General features: G+C 36.9%; 1 pseudogene across 1 annotated transcript; it reads right to left on the bottom strand.

The window, feature by feature from the left end:
• Window positions 1-7,040: 7,040 nt before the first annotated feature.
• On the bottom strand, window positions 7,041-23,244 carry LOC147489580 (uncharacterized; annotated as a pseudogene). Its single transcript, XR_015200785.1, has 5 exons — window positions 22,579-23,244; window positions 16,179-17,686; window positions 13,842-14,211; window positions 13,040-13,384; window positions 7,041-7,507 (listed from the first exon to the last, which is right to left on the bottom strand). The product of XR_015200785.1 is annotated as an uncharacterized LOC147489580 (transcript).
• Between the last annotated feature and the right edge of the window lie 434 nt (window positions 23,245-23,678).

The following is a 23,678-nucleotide window of genomic DNA, read 5'->3' as shown; positions in this document are numbered from 1 at the left end:
TGTGTCAGTTGAATTGATTTAATTATTTAATTAAAAAAATCAATTTTAATGTTAGTTTAGTTACTGCTTACCCTTCCTTAATCATGCATAACAGAAGAACGTCCACTAGTAGGATTGAATGGGAGATGGATATTGTGCTTCCAAAAGAGAGCATATAATGGAACATTGGATTCTCACACTTCATCTTCACAAGGATTTTTAACTTCGTACTACTTCAGCGTTGCCTCTTAATTAACTTTATGGCAAGCAGCATTCATTTATAAAGTTCCTGGGATAAAGAATACTATATATGCATACCAGATATTCGCAAATATCATTGGAATAAACTATTTAAGTTGTGAAGGACCTGACATAGCTAAGGAATACATGTGGGGTTTGAACTGAACTCTTAATTGAAGCTTATTGATAAGCTAGATATAGTTATGGGTTGGTAAATTGCTTACTGACGTGAACATATTTATTATCAAAATGTTTATAGGAATGTCGTGTGGTATGTCAGGCTCTGTGGAGAATTAACACATGCATAACATTGTAAAGGCTATTGTATATAGATCACTATAGCATCTCAGTAAAATGGCCATCCAAACATTGTTTGGTTAAGGTACATAAAAATGGCATTAATATTCTTTCCTTCACTTTTCCTTTTTGGTTCAGGCCACATTCCACATATTTGTCTTTGATTGGCTTCAAATATATGTCCATTAGTGGAGTTACTTAATTGTTTGGGAAAATGGATATTTGAACAATCTTGATTTATTAAGGTACTATTCATATCTAATGTCATTATGATTTTTAAGTTTTTTATATGAACTAATCATGCTTTAGTATCACTTGCATCATCATTGTTAATTGTTAAAGGCTCTACATTGTCTACCCTCTTTGAGTGTTTTACTTAACAAAATAATAATAAAAAAGAAAAAAAAAATCTCTACCTTAAGGACACGTCACAGATAGGGTTGTTAGCAGATTATGCTGATTTATTTAGGTCAATTGAATGAAGAAATACCCTCTATCAACTTAATGGTTGAATTAATTTTGAACATGGAGAAATGGATATGCCGTAATGACTTTATTCTAATTCATTGGAGTGATTCGAGATAGACTCATTTTATTGTTCAATTTTGAGTTTCTTTAACGGTTTGGCAATTTATTTAATACGAGATCGAATTGGGTTTGTTTGAATTGGAAAACAACTGGATTATTCGAAGATACCATTTCCATGGATGAGCACCTACTCATGGTTGCATTAGAATGTTACTGGAATAACTAAATGAATCCATCATTTATGTCCTGAATAAAATTTAATGAAATCAGGCAAATATGAAAAACCAAGTTAGGCAGAGTTTAATATTGCTGCCTAATTAAGCAAATTTAATCAATTACATCATGAATATTTGGCTTAGTAGGCATACCATTGATGGCGGAAAAAAAAACATTTTATGCTTAAAACTCAACTCAGCCCATGCAAATAAACTCTCCAAGTGATCGTTGTCAGACGACAAACTGAAGGTGGTGAAGCCTATACTTGAAAGAAATTGTTTTTCTCTCTCAACTAATGCATCGCTTGCTAAGTGGAATAGCAAATGGAGCTGTGTAAGCTATTATAATTTATTGTGCACAAACAAATAATTGATTATTTTCTATTAGTTAGTTTGCCAAGTGTTTGTTTCAATGTCTCATCACTATGTCGATTTTCTGTGATTTTCATTTTTATGTAGGTTTCAATATCACCCCCATATTTTTATTGAATACCTATTACCTATTGTTAAAGTGTGCAATGTGTTTTTTGTTTTGGTAGGGAGTGTGCATTGTTTATGTTCCTTGCTTGATACGTCACTTTGTTTATTTCCTTAATACATTTTGTTTTTTGTTTTTTGTTTTTTTTTTTTGGATTTTTGTTGTTCATAGTGCTACCGAAAATGCAAAGAGCTTCCATTGGACAAATAACTGGATTGAAGAGGTGATCAGGTAGGCTTTCTCCTTGGATATGTTACTGGAATGTTGTTGATCATGGTAGTATTTTTTTAGATGTTCTTTTGATCCATATTTAGTTGGGTTTTAATGATTGGATCATTTTTTAAAGATAACACATTAGTTACTGTGCATTTTTTTATTTATATAATTCATAATTATGATATGGATTGCCTAACTAAAGGACTGACCAACATGGCCATATGCTTTTCATGTTGTAAATTCTTTTCTTTAAGTTGGAGAGTTCTTCCAGTTGTATGTACCGAATTTCTAGAAAGCCCTTGTATGCTTTAGGGTACTGCACTATAATTAGATATGGATCTGTAGAAATTTTGGCGTGCGGGACATGTTGGCTGCGCAATGGCATACTTAGTACACCCATAAATAGTTGTATTCAGTGAACGTTACATAACCGGCCATATGATAGACTGGGGTGGGTAGTCCTTAGTTAAAACCAATTTAGGGTATCATTGTTTTTCCTTGCACTTTTAAGTTTTGGTTGATATGAGTTTTTAAGTTTTTCAATAAGATTAACTTTTCACTTTTCACTTTTCACATCTGATTATTATAGTATATGACTTCTACGTGAATTTTAAATTGTAATTGGATTAAGCATGTTAATGGTTATAGCCAGTAGCCCAGTAACCATGTAAGTTTTTTCTAGCACCTAATAACAATGTTTGTTAACAATACACACACACACACACATACTTCAAGTTGAGTTTGTGAATATGTTCCTACCTAAGAGACTTCTAAGCAGCGAGTGTTAATTTTTTATTCTTATGATTCCTTCATCTCTATTTATTTATTTTATTTTATTAAAAAAAAAATCTTTCAAGTATTAAGTTGGAACTCGATGTCACTAAACGACTTCTTTTCAGATGCAGTTGTAAGAACTCATATGGAAAGTTATTATATTCTGATATGCGGGTAAACACTCTACCTTATTTACTTAAGTGTCATTTTCCTTGATTGATTAAAAGTAATAAAGTGTTTTTTCTTATGTAGTGTCACAACTCCTATGAGGAAGCTGAGGAGGAGGATTTCGCTTCTTTGTAGTTGATAAAATCTTGGTATCTAGATACTGTTGATCCTCTTCTATTAATTTAACTAATTATTGTTGAATTGTTTTGGAGTTTAATGTGTAGTGTATTTATGTACAAAATGGCAGACTTGGTAAATATGGATGAAATCATTGCATCTGGACTTTATGTCAAGATCTGTTGAACAAGCTTTTGATCTCTTTTTTTGGAAGTTCCGCAATATTTTGTAGGAAAGTACAGACCTCGCCTATGAAATTGTCAAAGAAAGCTATTGCCTTGTCACCCAAGCTGAAAACAAAAATGGCTAAGCAGGTGGACCCGTATGAATTATAAATAAACAAACTCCTTTTTTATATTAGAGACACCACTTTGAGCTTTTGTTCTTTTATTGATACGACTTGATAGTAAAGATTATAGTTACATAAGTGTAGTAGAAGTATATGAATAGTTTTTCATCCACGCTTCCCAATATCACGTTAGTAGAAACAACTCCTATAACACTGGAAACTGTTGGTGGATTTCGAAAGTTACCCATGGTGAAGCATCCACTTGATATTCTTTATTAAGTGGTACATATGTAACTAGAAAGTCAATTGCCTTAATTGCACAACTCTGCCTAATTAATAAGATGGTTAGTAAATAAACCAATAGATTTTCAAGTGGTGGTAGGAGTTACCAACACTTTGGCATGCCATGGCTGTCAATGTATGTGCAGATTGCATTGTGAAGGCCATTGCATAACTGAGAAGGCAAAGAGCTCTCCTACAAAAGACCTCATTAACATGTTATGAAAATACTAATAGCCAATTCTCCCATTTGTTGTTTGTGTGACTGTTTGGTTTGTATTACAAAGTGTGTTCCTTGGGTGGCCCAAAAGTTTAACCAAGGGATCTCTGACAATCTACTGATAGTGGTGAGTTAAGGGATTGAAGCTTCACTAAAAACTATGTTGTTGGCTTACACACCAACAATTTATGCATCGTGATTTGTTTTTTGATGTAGGAGGTTTTGAAGGGAATACAAGGAAGCAACACGAGCGAGTGGGCTTATGACGACACCAAGTACGCTTAAAGGATTAAGAATCAACAGAGATGGTGATCATAGAGATAATAAAACAGTTGATATGGTGCATAATTTTTTTTAAAAAAAATGAGGGGGCTGGGCTGCTAATTTGAATTGAAGTTGGTAACTGTAAAATTAAATATTATAGTAGCGTAGTATATATTATAGTCCATTATGTTGTATCAAAGGCAACTGTAATGATATTGATTTTATTGGAAGAGCTTAAATGTGGATACTTGAAGTCGTGAACTATAAGTCTGTATAACTTTTTCTTAATCTAATTTTTTTTTTCTTTATGCTAAGTGAGCCAACCAAGATATCAAGTAGTGTTTTATCGCGTGCGTTTTTCATTGAAACGTTATATATATATATGGCGTTGTGTTGAAGGCATGCTTCCTCTTGGTTGAATAATATGTGTTTCCGGAGTTCCAAATCTTTAATTATGGAAATATAATAGGAATTAGATGAAAGAGGACCCCATAAATAAAAAGCTTAAGATGTGCATTTATTTTGAATTGTGAATCGACGGTTTTTTGGATAGGAGGCTTCTTTTGTATCGTGAAATTTATTACATAATGCAGCATTAGTTGTTGTACTGCTCAGGGATATGGTAGAAATACTTGAAATCTAGAAGGGGTGAAGATTTGTCTTAGCAATGAATATAGATTCTAGAAAGGGTGAAGATTTGTCTTAGCAATGAATATAGGTTCAGATTCTTAGAGAGTTATCCAAGCTATAGATGGAAGAAAAAATATCTTTCTTAGAGCTGCTACAATTTGACATAATAACACATCACTTGGAACACGCATAAAGAATTGACACAACAATTTTCAGGCATCTACAAAGAACTAATGTTATTCATTTAATTACAAATAGTTGCAGGTCTTTTAACAAAAAAAAAATTATTCATTTAACGGCACCCGTCCAAGTATGAGAACACATCATTAATGAATAGTAGAAAAATAAACAACCACTCAAAGATACCAGCTGTAAACCCCTAAGAATACGTCAATACTTTGACAGATTTAATCTTCGCGTAGCCATTCCGAGTGCAAATGCTTTAGAAATCAATCAAGAGATGAAAAACCTATAAATTTACTCACCAACAACCTATAAATTTCAGCATTGAATTTCTTTACCGTGACAAATGAAAAACATTACTTTACACATTATATGTACATCAGTAAGGTTATTATAAACTTGGCAACGAACTAACGATAGAAAATTATGAAACTATAAAAAAAAAAATAAGAGCGAGTTCAAGGGATATTGGGAAAAATAAAAGTACCTTTAAGAGTGACTAAATTTACTTCTTCGCTAAAGTCAATTGAAGATAGATACTCGAGAGATAGGTTAACCCATTTGCTTTTTTAAAAAAATTAGAGTGAGAATACACGTGTGGAAATTAGAGATACAAGTGGTGAAAGTGAGACCACATGTTAAGGATACTAATGGGCTAAGAATTAAGCCAACATTTATCATAAAACCCATAAAAAAATGAAAATTAAAAGACAACCCAAAATTTTGATATCTTAATACACTATAAGGCCTATTGATACAAAAAAAAAAACTTTTAGTCTAACAAATTATTGGGCGCTGAAAACTTTGATCAATTAATTTACTTTATGAGTTTCAATATAGTTTGGAAATATGATTTTTGATACATAATAAAAAAAAATGAAAAAAAATATATATAAAAACGGTTCCCGTTCGTTGAATGGGTCCAAAAATCTAGTTAGTATATATATTCTAGTCGTAAATTCAATACCGTACTTACACTGACATGTGGACAATGCTAAAAAATATGGACATGGTGGATATTGATGATCCATCAACAACTTGACATCTTATTAGCCAGGGGCGGATCCAGGGACGGGGGTGTGCTGCAGCAAACCCAACTTTTCCGTCGAAAAAAAAATACTAGTTATAATAGTGTATAATTCACTCCAAAAAAATTATTTGTAGTGTATATTAGTTGTAGCAGCCCCGCTTGAGTGACAATCCTAGATTCACCCTTGTAGTGTATCTTTGGCCATGAGCACAAGAGATGATGCCCGAAACCAAGCAGGGACAACGCCTGAATTTTGTTTATTAGTTCTCCTTGTTGTCTCCTCTACATAATACTAGCATTTTGGGCACGCTCTATGAGCGTGAAATTGAGAGTTGCCCAATTAACCAAGCCACGAAAGCAAGTCCAACAAAATCCCAGTCCATGTGGTAAGATTGATTTTAAAAAAATTGCAACCGAAGCCCACTCAAAAGCCTATTGAATTCCTGCCCAGCCGCAATTGTTGACCACTTTAGTTAGAGTTGAATATTATATTTACACATTCATCCTTATCAAAAATAATAAATTACAAATAAAATCAGATTATAGCATTGTAAATAGATATTTTGAGCGAGGGCAAAATTGGAAAGCGAAAAATCCTGTTGATGGAAATAACACTGTTGCTTGGAGAGTTTTCTTTGTAGGTAAAAGATACATTAGAGTTCCGGTTTCACTTCAAGAAAGTGTTTAAAAGATCATTTCCTGCATCCTTCTCTTATACCTTTAATACCCGCTTTACCTTCTGGCAATCATGAATCATGATACTAGTGTTCTGGGTTCGAACCCACCAGCATCCGAATTTTCGGGTTACTGATCTCATTTAAAACAGACTTGCCAATTAAAACAAAAGCAAACACAAAAAAAAAAACTCACAATGAGCATAGCGTTCCATCAAAACAGTAGAATCTTGTTGTGTTAAAAATGACCAGATGTTGATTTTCTAGTCCTTGGGCCTTGGCTACTAGCCTACTATCAAAAAGTTGGATAGTCAAGAGACCTTCCTTAACAAAAGAGAGTTGATAATCAAGAGAAAATGAAGAATCGGTTACCCCAAATGACTTGTCAATCTATGTATTAGGAAAATATTCCAAACACTGATCTGTAACACATAAACTGTGGTTATGATAATTGTGTATATATATTCGCTTGTAAGGCTGTAACAAGTCAGTTTTATGCTTAACATATATAAATTAGGAATCCAATAAAAGTTTCTCTAGCAGCAAGTATTTCGTTGGACACATTCCTTATGTCCTTGGTGTTGAAGCATAGAAGCACATCACTTCTGCATTTTCTTTCTTTCTTGCCTATACATGCAGGAATTAAAAGGAAAATGTTACTTTGTTCTCCAACGTCTTGCTCTAGCGTTTGTGGGATTCTGCTAACTATCTCTATCATTCTGTCTGAGCCAAGTCGTGGACTTTCAAATTGTCCCTGATAGTACAAAGAAACGTTAGCACTTACCATCATTTGCCACCAGTTCATAGAGATCTTCCTTTACTGACAAATCAAGTTCTTCATATTCCTGTTACTATGTTTAGGATACCCGACCAAATGAGTCTGATTTCGTTCAATTTCTTTACAACATCTGTCATCACCATACGGTCTTTTGTGTTGGAGTTATCCCTCACATGAGGAGAGAAAACAGAGCTGGAGAGAAACGGGCGAATTCGGCGTTGAAATGTCGAGCCAGCCAGATGGCGCGACTTTCAGCTTCGGGGGTTCCAAGAGAATAGAGGCGACCCACACCATAGAGGGCGACCAGCCAGCTTCCAAGATATTGAAGCCTTCGAAAGAGCTTTCCTTCAGTCTAATTTTCATGGGCTTTGCTACAGTACCCGCGAAATTTGGTTTTTGGAGATAAAAACCAAAATCAAGGTTTTGGAAAACCTAACCTAACAAGTCAGAAGGATTGGAATCCAGACTAAAACAAAGAGAGAGAACCTTTACAGAGATACAACCCTGTAAAGAGATAAGAGTGATCTAGTAAGGTGAGAGACTGAAAGGAGAGATTGTAATCTTCCTTCCCACTTTATTAAGAACTGGCTCTTGTGGAAGTAGGCATCATTGGCCGAACCACGGTAAATCTTTGTGTTGTGGTTTGCTTTTACTGCTTTACATTATTATCTGTTGTTAATAGTTGTTTAGCGAGTTGGGCATGTTAGTATAGGTTGTAGTTGATATTTAGATTTTGTCCGAGTTGAATTGTGTTCAAATACAAGTTATCCGTGGTAGTGGGGAATCGATTGGTATTGATATAATCCCCAACAAGTGGTATCAGAGCCTTGGTTAGAATAGCCTAGGGTGTTATCCGAATCTTGGTCAGAAGGTGTTTGACGAAATTCCTGAGAGAAGATTTGAGGTTAAATAACTTGTAGAGATGGACCATTCCGCGAACACTTTCGTATGATGAGTCCGAATAGGAAGAACTACACCATCCGGAAAGCCAAGATGGAAGACTTGCTATACTTGCAAGGACTTGGCACTTCCCATTGAGAATGAGGGAGTAAAACCGTAAAAGGCACGATGAGGCCGAAAGTGGAAAAACTTGACGTAAAAAGCGATTGGATACATTCGACAGTGGATTGACGACAGTGTCTTTCACCATGTGGCCCAAGAGACTACAGCCTTCAGTCTATGGAAGAAACTCGAAGACCTTTATGAGAGGAAGTCGGGTGGAAACAAAGTGCTAGTCGTTAAGAAGTTTGCAGACACGAAGTACCAAGAAGGTTCTTCAATGTCTGAGCATCTTAATGAAGTACAGAATATCATCAATCAGATGCATTTGATGAAGATCAATTTGGGAGACGGTTGAGGCTTTGTTTCTATTAGGCTCTCTACCGAAAGTTGGGAGACATTAGCGGTTTCTCTACATGGAGCGACCAAGGATGGAATTGTTACCATGGAGATGGCTACCACGCCTTTGTTGAATGAGGAGACTAGAAGGAGTGCAAGAAGCAGCTCTTCTCACTCGAGATCCTTTTCACGAGAAAACGGGAGAGGTCAAAACAGAAAACCATCTCGCTCTAGAGGTGATGACGTATAAATCTAGGGGTGAAGCTAGAACTCCTAAGGCGAGAGGCAATGTTACTATTGTGCCACAAAAGGCCACTTCAGATATGAGTCGCAATCGAAGAGGGATGAGAAGAATAACCGTGTACATGAAGACATGGTGCGAGGAACGGAAACACAGGCGAGATACTACCGCACTAGTCGGCGACCTAGTGGGAATTGTGTCGGATTGTGGTGTGTCTTTGCCTTTAGTACCTCATGTCGATACGAGTGGGTGATAGATACAGGAGCATCCTATCACGTCACACACCGCACATGGGATTCTTCACTACCTACATACCGTGGTGAATAATATGGTGAAGTGAGGATGGGTAAATGATGGCGCCTCAAGATTATAGGCATTGGAGATGTTCATATAGAAACCAATGTCGGCTACACCTTGACACTCGCGGATGTAAGACATGTCCCCGACATACGGTTAAGCCTAATTTCGGGCGGGGAAATTAGATGACGATGGCTTTGTAAACTCGTTTGGTAACGGGGTATGGAAACCGAAAGCGAGGTTCCATTGTAGCGCCGAGGGAAAGAAAACTTGCTCTCTTTACAAAACACAGCTAGTTTGTGTAAAGCGTAATTTAACGCGCGTAAGAAGAAGCTTCATCCGAACTGCGGGCACAAGAGACCGTGGTCACATGGGCATAAAAGGGATGGAAGTTCTTGCTAAGCAAAAGGTCGTGCCGGACATTAAAGGTACACATTTAAATACATGTACTCATTGTTTGGTAGGAAAGCAACACGTGGTGTCTTTTCAAAGATTCCCGTCTCACGAAAGGACAATCGCCCTTGAGCTAGTGCAATACGCACTTATGTGGTCCTATGAGAGTGAAGTCCCACCGGGGAGTTTCGTGACTTCTTGACATTCATTGATGATCGCGCCAAGAAAGATATGGGCCTATAGTCCGAAGACCAAGGATGAAGTACTTGGCGTTTTGAGAAATTCCACAAAGATGGTGGAAAGAGAGACCGGGAAGTTGTTGAAGTGTATTCGCCGATAATGGGGGTGAGTACATTGGGCCATTTGAAGAGTATTGCCGAGTCATGGGATTAAGTCATGAGCGCATCGCTCCCAAGACACCGCAATGAATGGAATAGCAGAGAGAATGAACCGCACCATTGTAGAGAGGATGAGATGCATGCTATCTCACTCTAAGCTACCTAGAAGCTACCGGGTAGAAGCAATGTCTGCATAGTGCATGTGATCAACATGTCGCCGCAAAGCCTCGAATAGTGATTATCCGAGAGAGTATGGTCGGCAGAGATGTTGATTATGGATACTGAGGGTATTTGGGGTGCGGGGCATTTGTGCATATTCCGAAGGATGAGAGATCCAAGCTTGATGACAAAGCCAAGCAAAGGTGCATTTTTCCGGGTTATGGAGATGAAAAGTTTGGTTATAAACTCTATGATCCGATTAACAAGAAGGTAATCCGAAGTCGAGATGTTGTGTTCTTAGAAGACCAAACCATAGCGGACTTTGAGGAGGTGAGAAGTTACGTGCTTTCACCAATGATCTTGTTGATTCGTAACCGGTTCCCCCTCGTGGAGCGTCGCGAGAAGGCATTGAGAATGCCGAGAACCATGAGTTTGAAGCTCATGATGAGAATCCTATTGCTCATGATGGGATAGAACCTATTGGTATAGAAGATGCAGATGAGATGCATGAACCACCACCGAGAGCAAAGCGTAAGTGCATACCCCGAGGCACCGCCAGATGGGGCAAGGAGGTCCGACAGGGAGACTAGCTTCAACCAGTATCCACCACATACGCGTGCTACTATCGGATGGTGGAGAACCTATGTACTATCAAGAGGCACTTGAAGGTACGCACAAGGAAAAGTGGTTGAAGGCCATGCATGACGAGATGGATTCTTTGCATAAGAATCACACTTATGAAGTTAGTTGAGAAACCCACAGGGGAGAAAAGTTCTCAAGAATAAGTGGATATACAAAGTCAAGCATGAGGAGAACAATCCTCACCCAAGGCACAAAGCTCGCCTTGTTGTGAAGGGATTCGGTCAAAGGAAAGGGATTGACTTTGATGAGATTTTCTCTCCGTGATCGGGATGACTTCTATCCGGGTGGTATTGGGTATGACCGCAAGTATGAACCTAGAGGTTGAAAGCAGCTAGATGTTAAGACGACTTTTCTTCATGGAGACCTTGAAGAAGATGTCTACATGGACCAACCGTAGGGTTTGAGGTCAAAGGCAAGGAGCACCTAGTATGCAAGCCGATAAAGAGCTTGTATGGGTTGAAACAAGCACCGAGACAATGGTACATAAAGTTTGATTCCTTTATGGCGAAGCAAGGATACAAGAAGTCTTCTTCCGATCATTGTGTGTTTGTTCGAGAGATTTCCGGATGGGGATTTCATTGTCTTTATTCTTTGTATGTGGATGATATGTTGATAGTTGGCCCAAACATCAACAAGATATCCAAGTTGAAGAAAGACTTGAGTAAGTCCTTTGAGATGAAAGATTTAGGTCAAGCAAAGCGATACTTGGGATCGCGGATCACTCGTGATGAAAAGAGTGGGAAGTTGTGGCTTTCTCAAGAAAGCTACATTGAGTAAGGTGTTGAAGAGATTCAACATGGATCAAGCGAAACCCGGTCGGTTATCCGCTTGGTGGCGCATGACCAAAGAGATGTGTCCTAAGGGGTGAGCATGAGCAGAGTCGATGGAAAAGATTCCTTATGCATCCGCGAATGGCGGTTTGATGTATGCCATGGTGTGTACTAGACCGGATATTGCTTTTGCCGTTGGGGTTGTAAGCGATTTTTCAAAACCGGGTAAAGAACATTGGGAAGGTGTTAAGTGGATATTGAGATATCTCAAAGGCACTTCCAAATCATGTTTGTGCTTTGGTGGAAGTAAGCCCTTACTTGAAGGCTACACCGATGCGAACATGGCGGTGATGTTGACTTCGATGAAGTCCACCTCCGGTTATCCGGTTACTTTTGCGGGGAGCGGTTTCTTGGCAATCTAAGTTGCAAAAGTGTGTTTGCCTCTCCACTACGTAAGCCGAGTATATTGCAGCCACCGAAAGTGTTGCAAAGAGTTGCTATGGATGAAGAGGTTCTTCGACGAACTAGGGCTAAAAGCGAAAAAACAATAGTTCTATGTGGCGGTCGAGGCGCCATCCACTTGAGCAAGAATCCGAAGTTTTCATTCTAGATCCAAGCACATACACGCGTTATCATTGGATTAGAGAAGTACTTTCGAAGACAAGCATTTGTGTATCGAGAAGATCCATACCGACAAGAACGGGTCGGATATGATGACCAAAGTCTTACCGAAGGTAAGTTTGATGTTTGTTGTGCTATTGCGGAATGGCGACACACCTCCTCTGCTTGATTTGGCAATTGCATGGAGGTATCCCCCCACCGCTGAGGGGGGAGATTGTTGAGTTATCCCTCACATGAGGAGAGAAAACAGAGCCGAGAGAAACGGGCTTAATTCGGCGAGAAATGTCGAGCTAGATGGCCAAGCGACTTCGCCGGGGTTCCAAAGATAGAATAGGGCGACCAATTCGCCATAGAGGGCGACCAGCGCCGATCAAGATATTGAAGGCCAGGCAGGCTCAAAGAGGGCCAAAGGCCAGTCTAATTTTCGTGGGCTTTGCTACAGTACCCGCGAAATTTGGTTTTTGGAGATAAAAACCAAAATCAAGGTTTTTGGAAAACCTAACCTAACAAGTCAGAAGGATTGGAATCCAGACTAAAACAAAGAGAGAGAACCTTTACAGAGATACAACCCTCAGAAAGAGATAAAGAATGATCTAGTAAGGTGAGAGACCGAAAGGAGAGATTGTAATCTTCCTTCCCACTTTATTAAGAACTGCTCTTGTGGAAGTAGGCATCATTGGCGAACCACGGTAAATCTTTGTGTTGTGGTTTTGCTTTTACCGCTTTTACATTATTATCCATTTGTTAATAGTTGTTTAGCGAGTTGGGCATGTTAGTATAGGTTGTAGTTGATATTTAGATTTTGTCCGGAGTTGAATTGTGTTCAAATACAAGTTATCTGTGTAGTGGGGGAATCGATTGGTATTGATATAATCCCCAACATTTTGGTGATGGTGTGCAGCATGAGAGACCGATCAGAATAACTGAAACCAAGCATTCTTCTATTCTACTTCCCACATTATTACTACAACTTTCATCTTGAATTAGAACAGGTGTTTCTTCACTTTCTGTTGCAACTTCATATCCTAATTGTGCTCCTGAAAGCAATATAGGATCAATGATCTCCATAACTCGATTAGGCAATGCCATCTTAACAAAGTCATATATGATAAGACCATCTTTGAACATTTCATCAGTTGGTCTCTTTCCAGTAAACATTTCCAACAAGAGAATCCCATAGATGTATACATCTCCAAGAACAGAAACTTGTCCACCCATCCCATACTCTGCAAACCAATAATCAGTTACAGTGCAAAGTGAGACAAGTGACTAGAAAAAAGCCACACTTGGAGGAAGAAGCGTGTTTACTCTATTATTAGTTGTTCTTCACACTTATGAAGATCTAGACTTTGAATTACAACCAAATTATCTGGTCAATACTAAGCCAGTAGGCGCACAGAAGTGCAGCACGCTTCCACCCTTCCTAAGTTTTCAATGGAAGCTTTTTTATCTATTGATAGAATAAATTTTGGATTTTTCAATAACATTGAACATGGTGTTAAAAGTCATGGCCAGCTTAAAAAAATGGGTTAACTAGGATTACCCCCCATTGAGGTGCGGGGGAAACCCAATCCTAATTGGCTCATCTAGTCGGGGGTAATCCTAGTTAACCTTAAAAAATTGCCTTCCTAATACACTTCCAGCATTCAAGCATAAACTGAAAGAGATTTGGATGAATCATACCTGGCGGAATATGTCCAATGGATTCCTTCAAACCAAATGAAATTGTTTTATTTCTAGGTAAAGCATTGGTTGCTACAAGGAGGAACCTTGCTAAACCAAAGTCTCCAACATGGGCAGTCATGTTTCATCAAGTAGTATATTGCTTGGCTTTATATCACAATGAACAATAGTTTCTTCACAATGGTAATGAAGATACTCCAATGCAAAGGCAACATCGATGGCTATGTTGAGCCTCTGGAGAAGACTCAAAATCTTTAGCTGTTGTGAGCCGTTAGTGCTGGGATGCAACCATTTTTCGAGGCTCCCCTTAGGCATGAATTTGAAAACAAGGGCTTTGAAGTCATTCCCATTATAATCAAGGTGTTAAATTCTGTGTTAGTGGTGATGCTAAGAGAGTTGTGATATTGATATATTAAAGACACCAAGAAGAAGACCAAAGAAGACTAGAGATTTATTAGGGTTAAAGAGGTTGAGAGAGTCTGAGAGAGATTGTTCTCTACCCAGAGTTACATACTTATACTAACCTAAAACATAATAATAGAAACTACTAGATATGGATGTCCACACTTATAGAAACATGGGACTTTCCATATTGGACATATTATAATACTGACATATTCTAATACTGATATATTCTAACACTCCCCCTCAAGCTGTAATTACGCAAACTATGCAAATTACAACTTGGATTACAAAAAACAAAAGATAAGAATATCGCTCCCCTTTCGCGATAGAACCGTCTTCAAATGAAGAACTTCGAACAACCGCTGAGACGCTCGAGCTTGAACCGCTTGTAGGCAATGACCTAACCTCAATATTGAAGGTGTACCTCGATCACAAACGAAATCATAACACCGGTGTAGTGGCGTCTTTGCTTGGCTACTACTCACTTCATTCGTTGTTATGGTCGTCATAATATAAATTGAAAACAATAACGGTGACTTGATGTAAACTTCTTGGCTGCTACTATCAATATCACCGCAATGTCAACAAAATACTATTATGGGTACTCAAACATACGTCTGATTGAGGCTTGATCGCTACCAAAAACATACTTGCAGTTGAGGCTTGATCGCTACACCGAAACATAATGCGGCGGTTGAGGCTTGATCAAGCTACCGAAACATACTTGCGTTTAGGCTTGATCGCTACCGAATCTTGAAGATCGCAGAGTGGGGATGTCATAATTGAAGACCGAATAGTGGATTGCCTTGTCATGAAGAGTTCGTCAAGGCTTGTTGGAATATGGAGACATGAGTACTCTTCCTCATACGCCTCCATATTCTCCTTCCTTCATATACTCTTGAATGTCTTCATATCTCCTATTCCCTCTCGAGTTGGAATATACAAGTCCGTTGAAACATACAAAGGCTTGTCTATTCCGACTTGAACTTGAAACCGAGAAAACTAAATACCAACTTATACAACCAACCAATGTCCACTTCAAAAACAATACTTCATACTCTAATTCACAAAAAAATTCTAATAGAACTCGCGATCAAACACAACTCACGATAGAGGGTGGAGGGTGGGTCGCGCTTTTATGATCGCGAACTTCCGAACAAAGGGAAAATGGAAAGAATAATTCCTCGTGAGATAGAGGTCATGTGCCCCTATAATACTTCAAACAAACAACTTGATCATGTTCTAGAAACCGAGATGTAAGACGGCATCAATACCAATTCTGCGAATCAAACAATACTAAGAAAAACCAATCTTGAAAACTTCGATCTCTCTCCTAGCATTCTTCAAACAAACTTTAAACACTAGCGAAATCTCAAAAACTTACTTTAACATGACGATGAACAAGATCACAGTGAATAGTAACTATGAACAAATAAGTAGTGAACGATAATCGTGAATGAGCGATCTTGAACAAGAAACCGCCCGAGAAAAAAAAATGAAACTTGAATTGAGATATAAGAACTTCTTCTTGTGAGAAATCCTTCTTCTTCTTGAAACTTGACTTGAATACTATAATCGAAAATTAAAACAAACCGATTTTGATTTTTTTTTTTGGTGAGGGTTTCCTCTCCAAGATACCAATCAACCTCGCCCGATACCATGTTAAATTCGTGTTAGTGGTGATCTTTAGGAGAGTTAATGATTGATATATTAAAGACACCAAGAAGAAGACCAAAGAAGACTAGAGATTTATTAGGGTTAAAGAGGTTGAGAGAGTCCGAGAGATTGTTCTCTACCCGAGTTACATACTTATACTAACCTAAAACATAATAATAAACTACTTATATGGATGTCCACACTTATAGAAACATGGGACTTTCTATATTGGACATATTATAATACTGACATATTCTAATACTGATATATTCTAACACAAGGCTTGAGCAAACGGTTATGATCTTTATGAGATTACGATGTCGAACGTTTTTCAAGGCATCACATTCAGCTATAAAACTCTTGGAAGCTCCCTCTTGTTTAATTTTCAATACCTTTATGGCAACGACCGTTTTTCCATCATTCATAATTCCTTTGTACATTGATCCAAAACTCCCTTCACCTATCAGACAATCTGAAGAGAAGCCATTTGTCAATTTAAAGATTTCCAAGTAAGAAGCACCAAGTTTCCAACACTCTGCAGAAGAGGTAGCAGTAGCACCATTTTTCTTTCTCGAATTTCTAAAGTAATAAAAATACACGAAGAAAGACAAAATAACTAAGAGTAGAATCCCAATAACGATGAAGATTATTACTCTTAACAGAGAAAAAACTTCGAGAAGTAATAATGGCTTGTTTAGTGCACAAAGGTAATTGCAGTTCTTTGATACCACTGCAAAGCTTCTTGTTGCCAAGCACCATATTTGCACTAGCATTCAGAAAGATCCCTTCATTTGGTACGTCTCCATCCAAATCATTGAAGGAAAGATCAAGGTACTTTAGAGATGAAACAGTCGTTAGAAACTCTGGAATCTGCCCGGATAAATTATTATGTGAAAAATCTATAGCTTGTATCCCTCTTAAGGCTTTCAAAGCCTAGGGGTATGATTCCTTGAAATGAGTTACCTCCCATTTGCAGACGTTCTAAGCTTAGGCAGCTGGCAAGTGTTTCTGGAATTTCGCCTGACAATTTGTTCCCTGAAACTTCCAGCTCTTCAAGATTTTTCAAATTACCAACTTCTAATGGTAGAGAACCAGTCAAAGAATTATGGGCGACTGCGAATGATATTGAAAGGGAGGAAATAGTAAGAACCGTCTTTGGTATGGTACCAGTGAGGTTATTCCGAGAAATGCTCAACACAAGTAATTTCTGACAGTCTCCAAGACTTGAAGGAATACTTCCCTCAAACCTGTTGTGCTCCATAAAGAGATAGTTCAGTTGAGTCAAGTTCCCAAGGGAAGAGGGAATCAGCCCCGTGAACCTGTTTACGTTAAAATGCAACCTCTGTAACTTCTGAAGCTTCCCAACACCAAAAGGAATGCTACCACTGAATAAGTTCCGTTCCAAGCCTAAAACCGTCAGGTTGACGAGATTTTCAATCCCTGTTGGAAGGCTTCCACGAATGAAGTTACTCCCAACTGTTAGTACTTTCATACTTGCCGATAGATTGGCTACGGACTCTGGAAGTTCGCCATCCAGTCGATTATCATCTAAACCCAACACTTCTAGACTAGTACAATTGGCTAAAGAGGTAATAGCATTCAAATCATTGTCTTGGCCTGATCCAAGCAGGTTTGTACCAAAATTTAGTCTAATTCGAACCCTTAAGCTCCTATAGTTCAAAGGTAACCCTCACTGAAGGCATTCTCTGCAAAGTAAATTACCCGAAGTCCTGACGCATTTGATAATGAATCCGGAAGCGGTCCTATAAAATTGTTATAACAACCTCAATTTTTAAACAACATAAATTACATTATTTGAATTGAAAATAAATATTATGAAGTCCAGCTTGTTCTAGAATTTATTTGGTTGTTGTTGATTTTTCAAAATTGTTTTTACTTGAATTGTTTATTAGAACTTGTGTGGGTATTTTAGAATCATTTTTTTGGGCTTGAAAACATTGTTAAAATGTACCCAATCATATAGGTGTTGACCTTGGGCCTTTTTAGACCCATTTAAGACCCATAGGTTAACTTAAACAGACTTAAAACATTGAATAAACAATACCTGCCAAATTCCTCGGTAAAAATCTTGTTATTCAAAAACAAAACCCTAGCCTCCATTAAAAAGAATAATTTTGATTGAAAGAAATAAAAAGAAGGGGAAGAAGAATAAAAGGGATTGGAGAAAAGAAAGCATTGGTATTCTTTTGCAAATTCAATTTCAGGTGAGTATATATATATATATATATATATAATAGCATTCAAATCATTGTCTTGGCCTGATCCAAACAGGTTTGTACCAAAATTTAGTCTAATTCGAACCCTTAAGCTCCCATAGTTCAAAGGTAACCCTCAGTGAAGGCATTCTCTGCAAAGTCAATTACTCAAAGTTCATTTGATAATGAACGTTTGCTATTTGTTTTGAAATTTTAATTGTCGTTTGGAACGATGATATGTTTGCAGAATTTTGCACAAGTACTGACTTGTGACTTGAATTCGACTAATTAAATGATGTAACTAGTTTTTCAACATAACTAAACAATTTTAGTTCTCTGAGTCATCTTCCATTTCCAATAGTCTTGACTGATTCCAGTTTATATTCTATTTGATATGAATTTTACAAGAAAGTGCGTCAGAAAATTGAATAGTAGAATTTAAGTTGTTAGGTCTGTTCCATCACATAGTTTAGGGTACATACTAAACAAATTAATATTTAAGAATTTTTGTATTGAAATGGATTTTCTGTCTAATTTTCAAAATGATATAATTAATTCAAAACTTTGATTATATGAATTCCCTAGAATTTTTAGAATGGACAAAGATCAAACTGTCCTAACCAATTTCTCATGCATAAAACAATACACGTAATTTATTATTGTAAGTTTTAGTTATACAAGAAAAAAAATGTAATGATCATGCAATTTGTATCGTATTAATATTTCAAATAAATGTGTATTGATTGGAAGAGTAATTATTTTATTTGTCTAAAGAGTTCTATTACATATATTAGAATAAGAGTTGCACGCATAATTGTTTGATGAATATTGTATGTATAGAGTGTATATTGGTAGCTAAAGATTTGGCGTGGTATTATGCAATTATATATATTGGCATTGATGGACTTTGACTTTGACTATGTAGATGATAAGAACTACGAAGGCTTGATTCTAATCTTGAAAAATTGGATACGTAAGCAGCCTTATGTACAGGTGCAGCCACTATATTATATATTATATATTAGTTTTTGTGATAAATATATGTGTATAATGTTAGTATTTAATTGTGGATGTTTGAATTGTATTTGATTGATGACAATTCGTGTTGTGTTCAATGATATTGAAATACGTGATTGATTTGCATTGATGTGTGAAAATAACTTTCTGCACGTGTGATCAATTGTTGTGCATGATTAATGCTAGTACAATGATAAGTGAGATGAGAATAATATTTTCAACGAGTCGACCACACCTTTAGAACTCTCCATGTCTCAGGATTTGGTAATGATATATTATGACTTGAGATGTCATGTGATAAGAAAGTATTTATTGAATGTGCCATGAATGACCTGTTAGTATTATGATAGGTATTTCTTAAATGTGGCGGGAATGACCCAAGGTATTCATTGAATGTGCCATGAATGACCTGTTAATGTATGATGGGTATTCATTGAATGTGGCGGGAATGACCCAAGGTATTCATTGAATGTATCATGAATGACCTAAGATATTGAATACCCATAAGAGGCTGTGATTATGCGAATGGAAAGCCCAGAGATGGCTGTGACTTACAAGTTACGAGTTTGCAAGATGTAAATATGTTCCCGGAAGCAATATCCTCATTTGGGACATATGTCTTGTAGTGGTACTCGATATGAAAGAAGCACACAGGTATGTGTGATTTGGCAAATGTGTGAAGTGCAAATTGTGGAGTAGGAACTAAAGGTGAGGTCAGTAAATAAGTGATTAATACACAATATACATTGTGGAATTGAATGAACTAAAAGTATGTAAATTTGTGTAATGTTATGGATGTGAAGTGTGATTGTGAATAATATTAGTGAATGCTTGTGATCTTTTATGTGATTGTGAAATGACTATAACTTGATATGTTATTACGAAAATATTAATGACTTGTGATAGTCTGAGATCTATGGTTATACACGCAGAAACTTTATGACGTAATGATGTCATGTGAATAATTACCCTTGATATAGGTATTATAATAAGTGGTATTCCTCGAATATGCGGGACGAACCAGGTTGTATCAATTAGACTTAAATGTTTTAAATAAGGTTTGATTATGAATGGAAATTTGATTGGCTGAGATAAATTATTTTATTGTAATGTCTAACTCTGTTTTGTAGGAGGGTAGGATTTATTAATCTTTTATGCAGGGACGTAAATATCCTACCCTAAGACTAAGGGTGTGCACCGGTCGGTTCGGGTTGGATTTGGGTTTAAACCGACGACCGAACCAACCTGTCTGGTTTGCTCAAATAGCTATCCGATCCGAACCGATAAGTTTCAGAAACCGATCCATAACTGATCTGCAATATCGGGTCGGTTGTGTCGGATTTTCGGTTATAGATCAAATTGGGGAAAAAAAAAATCCAATGAGGCAATTGGAGGCTTGGACTCTCATACTCACTAAAATGGATTCCCCCATATGCAATTGCTTCTAAAATTAATTTTGATGGATCGAGATGAGAAGTGTAATTTAAACTGTCTTGATTTGTTTTTTTGGGTTATAAAGAGATCATTGAAGCTTCTCCTGTGGGTGTTGATAGGAGTTTAGATCTGAAGAGTTGGGTAAAAAGTGAGGAGAGAGAGATGGGATCTGATCGGTGGTTGTGTTAACTGTTAATGGTGAGTGAGTTTGATGATAGCGAAGATGTGTTTAATATTAAGAAATAAGAACTGTTGGCCCATATTTGATCCGTGGAATCTTTACAGTATTCAATTTAGAGTGAGATGTGAACATTCAATGCACATCATTTTTTTGTTTTTTCCGTACCTAAAAAAAATCTAAAGTTAGAGGGGCCCATATTTCAAAATTTAAACAGACAATAGCTAAATTAGAGTCGGGTCGGGTTTTCACGGTTTTAAACTGTCTTTAACTGAAGATCGAACCGAGGGACTCGGTTTTATGTTTTTCCAAACCGAACCGAACCGGTTCTGCATGAATAACTGACCAAAACCGCCTAGGTCAGTCCAGTTCGATCGGTTTAGTCGGTTCTCTCGGTTTTATGCACACTCCTACCTAAGACGACGTGTTAACTTAAAGGTAAAGTTTATCAAACTCATATTTAATTAGGTTATCATATGTGCATTTAATAAGTGGAATGTAAGTGGTATTTATGTTGTAAGTTATTTTGGAAAATGGGAATAATGAGTACTGTTATATGAGATTCTTGGAATTGTATATTGGGAGTGAAATCTTACTTGGGAAGAAACTACATGCCGTTTTGAGAAAACGAAACTAACTTGTTTTTCAAGTTGAAATGATTGTAATAGTATATTCCTTCATTTGAAATAATGAACATATTGTTTTTATATTTTTAGTCTTACTCATACCAGCAAATTCAATTTGCTAACCCATGTTTGTTTTGTTTTGAAACGTGGGTGTGTTATTGAAATCATAGATGGTGGAGTGCAGTGGATGAGGACACATGATTTGGAGTTGCTCTTGGAGTCTTCTAGTTTAAGTTTTTCTGAAGTGTACGGTTTTGTTTTGAGACAAATGTAATAGAGTTAGTTAGTTTTTTTATAGTTTAATAATGTGATTGAAAGATTGTCTCTTTTGGTTTTAAATTTGATCTCAGATTTTAATATCGTGGTTGATAATATGTTATTAGAGTTTCGTTTCATCCTGAGTTTTCAGATGATTGAATAAGATAACGATTGAGATAATTATATCTTGGATAATTCCCTATTTTAAATTTTCTGGAAATTTGAGGTCCCTACCTAAGACGACGTGTTAACTTAAAGGTAAAGTTTATCAAACTCATATTTAATTAGGTTATCATATGTGCATTTAATAAGTGGAATGTAAGTGGTATTTATGTTGTAAGTTATTTTGGAAAATGGGAATAATGAGTACTGTTATATGAGATTCTTGGAATTGTATATTGGGAGTGAAATCTTACTTGGGAAGAAACTACATGCCGTTTTGAGAAAACGAAACTAACTTGTTTTTCAAGTTGAAATGATTGTAATAGTATATTCCTTCATTTGAAATAATGAACATATTGTTTTTATATTTTTAGTCTTACTCATACCAGCAAATTCAATTTGCTAACCCATGTTTGTTTTGTTTTGAAACGTGGGTGTGTTATTGAAATCATAGATGGGAGTCACGATGGATGAGGACACATGATTTGGAGTTGCTCTTGGAGTCTTCTAGTTTAAGTTTTTCCTCAAGTGTACGGTTTTGTTTTGAGACAAATGTAATAGAGTTAGTTAGTTTTTTTATAGTTTAATAATGTGATTGAAAGATTGTCTCTTTTGGTTTTAAATTTGATCTCAGATTTTAATATCGTGGTTGATAATATGTTATTAGAGTTTCGTTTCATCCTGAGTTTTCAGATGATTGAATAAGATAACGATTGAGATAATTATATCTTGGATAATTCCCTATTTTAAATTTTCTGGAAATTTGAGGTGTGACAATTGTTTACACCCAGCAAAGACTATGAGGTTTGGAAGAGTGAGGCCCATATTGGATGGAAGTCCGCCATACAATTGGTTCTTCGTAAGGGAGAAGTGATATATAGATGAAATGTTGTAAAGTGAAGGAGGAACGATACCAGACAGCATATTACCATAAACTGAGAAAAATCCTAATTGCGACAGTCGGCCTAACTCACTAGGTATGCTTTCATGGAACGTATTTTGTGCAACTGAAAAACCAGTTAAAGATGAAAAATTCCCAATCCAAGGTGGAAGAGTTCCAGTTAAATTGTTACGTCCAATATAAATAATGACAAGTTTCTCGAGGGAACTAAGCTGGTTTGGTATTTCTCCTATGAGCTCATTGTAAACAAGACCAAGGACTCTGAGGTCTAAGCACTGTGATATATTTAAAGGAATCTCGCCATTAAAGGAATTGAAGGAGAGATTAAGATACTGTAACTGTAACAGACAACCGAGTTCTTCGGGAATTTTCCCGTGGAAGTTGTTGCTCATAGGTTAATTCCTGTAAGGAAGCTAAGGTTTCCTACTGAAGGAGATATAGACCCAACCAAACCCATGGTCTTTAAGCTCAAAGTTACTACCCTTTCATTGGAAAGACATGTGACACCTATCCAGTCGTAGAAATGATTAGAGTCCTTCCAGGAGCTCATGACTTGTTGTGGATCCTGAGTTACCGCAGCTTATCCGTTTCATTTCCAGAGCCTTTTACTGCAGATTCACTCCTTCCTTGGCATACACCAGTGTTACTAGAATACTGGTTCAAAAAGATACAATGTTGTATATAGCCCATGTAGGAAAAGATAATGCACACAAATCTGCAACTATTTAGGCTGCACATCGCTCAAGCCTTTAAGCTGCTTTCCCATTTTTAGATATGTTGAAAACTGCATCCTAGACTTCATTCCTAATTATAAATCCTAACAAGTGAGATGCTTTCCCATTTAAGTTGTCACTTGTCACCAACATGCTTCTGCTATTGCTTTATAAATAAAACTCCAAATTCAATATATCTAAATTGTTGGCATATATAAGCCTATAATATATTAATAGAACTAACCTTTTACGTAAGTTCAAGCTTATAGAG

The sequence above is a fragment of the Coptis chinensis genome, chromosome 7 (assembly GCF_015680905.1).
Source record: "Coptis chinensis isolate HL-2020 chromosome 7, ASM1568090v1, whole genome shotgun sequence".
Taxonomy (NCBI): domain Eukaryota; kingdom Viridiplantae; phylum Streptophyta; class Magnoliopsida; order Ranunculales; family Ranunculaceae; genus Coptis; species Coptis chinensis.
This window is presented reverse-complemented; position numbering and strand designations above follow the sequence as displayed.